Here is a 5488-nt window from a genome sequence, read left to right as displayed (position 1 = left end):
GTATTTTGATCTCGTGGAATTAAGAAACAGAAATTCCGCTAGTGTGCAGACTAAGCGTAAGAAATTACTGAGAACACCGAAACAGTCAGCCATGAGGCAAAACACCATCACACGTTTGTTTGTATACAAGTTGGTAGCGAGTATAGTAATAGAAATGACTTAGCAATACCACCATCCCCTAAACAACTTGGCTTCTGCATAATTTAGTGTCGAAACAGACCACCTAGCACTTTCAAGGCTTCTTGTTCACGCATACAAACCTCATGAACCATAATAGCCACTCTACACAAATGCAACCAAGATTGGGTATGATAAAAAAAAATTTACAAAATTGGCAATATGAAATGTTGAAAGAGCAAAATTTATAAAAGTCAACCATAAACAAATACTGTATCACTATTTTGCAACCTTTACATTGATAATGGTAGAAGCATTCTTCGTTTCTTCTTACGTGCCAATCGTACTTGCTTTGTAATTTTCATGCACAGAAGTAACAACAATGTAACACATATCAAGATAAACGCAAGTCGCACATGTCTGAAGTATAGCGAAACTCCTGAAAACACCAGGAATGCAACGATAACAAGTTCCCATATTACGAAGATTGCTATATCAACCCTGTCAAAAGAGACGCAGAGTTGTTACTTTACAAGCGTACAGCCCAACATAGAAAAACAATAAGACAAGTAACACGACTCAATTTACCAGTTTCATAAACAAACAAGGCCACATATCAAAAGTAAAATACGGAGTAACTGTTACTCTGTTAGTTTGGCCTATTAAACTCATGAAACTCGTAGATAACTTCAATCCCAAGAATTAGACAAGTGAATTAACACAACTCAATTTACCAGTTTCTAACATAATCTTCTGGTTCACTGTCATTTTTTTATATTATCCAAACTGGTAACTCGTAGTTTTGAATCTAAGTTATTCATCTAAGTTACCACAAGATTCAACAATCGTATTCCACTTTGTTTGCTTAGCACTGATCAGTTCTCAGGCAAAATGTGATCAGTTCTCTGAAAAATGAAAGAAACTGAACCAAGTAGAATACATTGGTATTTTAATAGTTTAGTTTTTCATGTTCTGTGCATCCCCATATTCAGATGCCATGGTTTTGTGAATACAATTTAATAAACACAAAACAAAAGGGATAGAAACCTGGAAGGAAAAGGGAAAAAGGGACAAATAAACAAGTAAAGCCTGACACAGAATAACCAAAGCTTCTTGACACAGCCAACTCTCCTCTTCTCAATAACCAAAAAACATCACGAAGCCGTTTACCCACTTCTTCCAATTACCCTTTATATCCTTCTAAAAGTTCAGACTTACAATAATAATACATTCAATTATCTGAAACAAGCCGTAATTTATAGAGAGGATCAAAGAAAAAAATGGGGAGAGAGGCAGACTCGTTCATTAACAGACATGAAGAAATAAATCAGAAAATTATGGATAATAACACCTGCTGACTATCAAAAGCTTCTCATCTACCCAAATGGCAAATGTCTAACCATTTTTTTAAACTATGTATGATGGTAAAAAGTACTCATACACATCTACTAACCAAATCCCGCGTCTATTTCAAGACTAGCCCAAAAATTACTATTATTATTAACTAGATAATAGTAGAAAAAAACCTTGTATATTACTACAAATATTATTACTCTAATAATATTTGTTGTATATTATTATTTATGTGCATTATATGATGTTTTTGAGATGATAATATGTGGTTAAAGAGAGGGGTGTGTTTGGATAGCAAAAGTGGAGGGAAAGGGAGAGGAGGGGGAAGGAGGGAAAGGAAAGGGAGAGAAGGGAAGGGGAGGGGGAAATGGAGTGTGTTGTTTGGATACAATTTCCCTCCAAATCTTACCTATTGTGGAGAGATTTTGATTAGCCGCTTGGAGGAGGGAAATTGGATCCCTCCAAATCTCTCCCCCTCCATTTACCTCCACCCTCATTTGCTATCCAAACAAGGGATTTTAAATCCCCTACTCTCCCTCCCTTTCTTTTCCCTTCAAATCCCTCAATCCAAACACACCATTACAAACTAGAAGCAACTTCTCATAAGCTAGTTTAAACAATTGGCGTAATCGTGTACGGAATCACAAATATTTCACCTGAGTATTTGTTAGAGACTTAGATCTACCATATGGGAACCAATCAACCACGGCTAACAACTCAAAGATCGAACTTGAATATGGCCCTAAGAAGCCAAGATAACTCGAAATCATCTAGAAAGCTCATGATACCCGGTAAAGCACAAGCACCTTATTTGTATAAGAGGATTAAAAGGGTTTGTAGGTAAAGGGAGAAATGCAATTTCCCTTATTTGGATAATAAGTTGGTCGGAAGGAAATAAAATGATCCATTTAAGCCAATACAAAATCCTTTCAATTTACCTCTCCTCCCTTCCATTCCAGCGTAATATCACATACAAACAAAGTCAAAAGCTCACAAGTATTTACAAATTCACGCAATTGCATCCCAACCCCAGCCCTCGCCATCACCTCCCAACACTGGGACAAATAAACGAAGCGTCATCCCCAAGACATTACACAACACATATGAGCCTCGCCTCAAACCACAGTGAATTCCTGAGAAATTACTTAAAATACATGTAGCTCAAACCACAGTCCATTCACTCCAAGAATTCAGAATACAACAACTTACTTATCCACTAAAGCACCATCACTGTATAATCTGTTCCAATAAAAAACAAATCATCTTCCACAGATCAATTCATACCCTAAAAGTTCCAAACTTAAATTTCCGCTTCCGGCTCCATTAGATTGTACATTTATACTCCCTCTGCCCCAATTATTTGTTTACCTTTTATATTCTTTGTGAGGAGTATTTTAATCAAAGGCAAACAAATGACCGAGAGAAAGGGAGTATACGTTATCGAAATCTCCCTCACATAATTAAAACAACCGGATACAACTAAATCGAATCTTATACAGAACATCACAATTGATCATCGCTTTCAAGTAAAACTTCCTACAACAGAAGCTAAGTTCCTAAATAGCCAAGCTTCTAAGACATACCTCCTTTTTTGTAATAATTGAGTAAACATTTAAACTAGACTACAACCGAGGAGGAGTTAAAGTCACATCAGTGATTGGGCCATAAGTAATTCGAATTTGTCTCTAGGACACTATGCTACTCACCAAGAAAGCCGCTGGCATTACGTGTATAAACATACAAACATTCTAAGTCAGGTCACTGGTAGAAAGGACAATCAAACTATTTCTTTTGCCTATGGAGCTCATAAATAAGTGTTTCAGCTGAACTCTGAAACTAACTTTTTAAGAGAGTTTTTCCTTGATTTCAGTTATAAACTAGAAGCAACTTCTCATAAGCTGGTTTAAACAATTGTCGTAATCGTGTACTAAACGTTACACAAGAAACCACATATATTCCACCCTATGTTACTCCGACACTTCACTTAGCTGTCGTGTCACGTATCCGACACCTACTTGTCCGATACCGACACGACACTTTGACACTTCATTTTAGATGAAAAAATTGAAAAATTCGCACAAATAGCTCCGACACTCGTGTCAGAGAGTCAGGGTAACACAGATTCCACCCAAGTGATTGTTAGAGACTTAGATCTACAACGTGGGAACCAATCAACAACTGGTAACAACTCAAAGATTACTGGAATTGAACATGGCCCTAAGAAGCCAAGATAACTCGAAATCATCTAGAAAGGTCATGGTACACATTAAATCACAAGCACCTTATTTGTATAAAAGGGTTTGTAGGTAAAGGAGGAAATGCAATTTCCCTTATTTGGATAATAAATTGGGTCAGAACTCGGGAAAAAATTGAATGATCCATTTACGCCAAACCAAATCCTTTCAATATGAGAAAATTTTGGAAGCATAACACCCTTCTCCATTAACCTCCCTTTCCCATCCTGTCTAATATCACATCCAAACAAACTCAAAAGCCCACAAGTATCCATAAATTCACGCAATTGCATCCCGACCCCAGCCCCAACCATCACGACTCAACACTGGGACAAAGAAAATGAAGCGTCATCCCTACGACATTACACAACATAAAAGTGCCTCAAACCACAGTGTATTCCTGAGACATTACACAACATACATGTAGCTCAAACCACAGTCCATACTCCATTCGCTCCAAGAATTCGGAATACAACAACTTACTTATCCACTAAAGTACCATCAGTCCATCACTATACAAACAATCTGTTCCAATAAAACGCAACATTTTCGACCGATCAATTCATATCCTAAAAGTATCAAACTTAAATTTCCGCTAAGCTTCCTGTTCCATTAGATTGTACTCCCTCCGTCCCCGTCATTTGTTTCAGAGGTATTTTAATCAAAGTAAACAAATGACCGCTCCCTCGCATAATTAAAACAACCGGATACAACTAAATCGAATCTTATACAGATCATCACAATTGATCACCGCTTTCAAGTAAAAATCCCTCAATTCCACAATTTCATAACAAAATCAATCAATCAATCAATCAAATATTTTGATCAACCCTAACTAATACAAGCTCAAAGATCTGAATTAATGCATAAAAAGAATAAAAATGGGAATACCTAGAAGTGAATTGAGAAGACGAAGAGAAGAAAGAAGGAGAAGTCCAATCATGCTTAGATCTTATCTGATACTCTCTCAATTGCTCCGCTAAATTATGCCTTGTTATCATCTCTCTCTCCTCAATACGATGTCGTTTCACTCCTCTCTTCCTCTCTCTAGGATAGTGTGTTGAGGAGGAGAGAGAGTGGAGAGATGATTAGTAGTATGAGTTTATGCGGAGCTTCGATGTCGTTAACAATGGCGGAATATTGATATTTGTTTCGCCGGTGAACTAATACGAGAATTTCGAAGAATAAGTGTGAAAAGAGGAAAGAGATGAAGTCAACTTTGGACGTTGACCATATTTGGGCCAATTTTATGTGTTGAACTTCGGCTTAATTAAATTTAAGCGATCCAGCCCAAATACAGAATATATTCAATGAAAAATTGTCTCCGGATTCAAATTCGGAGGATTAGAGATTAGAGGTGATAGTTATTGATCGGATAAAGTTGAAGGTTTACGTTTAAGAAGTCGGGACTTGTTATTGTAATTTTTTTTATTTTTTGATAAGATAATAAAATTAGATTGATTTTCTAAGGTAGGACCAACCTATCTCATCCTTTCGAATGATAGAGGTAAGTTGAAGGCACCGACTTTCAAACCACCTCGACAGAGTTAGACATGAATGTCCAATAGAAACCATAAAGTCGGCAACTTTGTTGGCTTCACGAAAACAATGTTTAATTATCACTTCATCAAAGAACTGGAAATCTAATTTTACATCCTTGATAATACTATAAATTTCTCAATGGATTTGTCAAGTACTACAAATGGAGTTGATAACAGATAAATTATCACTTTCTACAGTTAACTTCGAGATTCCTAAGTACTTGTTTATGTAATTGGTTGACA

General features: G+C 36.5%; 1 long non-coding RNA gene across 1 annotated transcript; it reads right to left on the bottom strand.

Moving 5' to 3' along the window:
* Positions 1-345: 345 nt before the first annotated feature.
* Positions 346-4911, bottom strand: LOC141610757 (uncharacterized). Its single transcript, XR_012528402.1, has 2 exons — positions 4596-4911; positions 346-618 (listed from the first exon to the last, which is right to left on the bottom strand). It is a non-coding gene; the product is annotated as an uncharacterized LOC141610757 (long non-coding RNA).
* Between the last annotated feature and the right edge of the window lie 577 nt (positions 4912-5488).

Source organism: Silene latifolia, chromosome 1 (genome assembly GCF_048544455.1).
Source record: "Silene latifolia isolate original U9 population chromosome 1, ASM4854445v1, whole genome shotgun sequence".
In the NCBI taxonomy this organism is placed as follows: Eukaryota; Viridiplantae; Streptophyta; class Magnoliopsida; order Caryophyllales; family Caryophyllaceae; genus Silene; species Silene latifolia.
The sequence above is the reverse complement of the archived record's forward strand: the minus strand, read 5'-3'. Positions and strand labels throughout refer to the sequence as shown.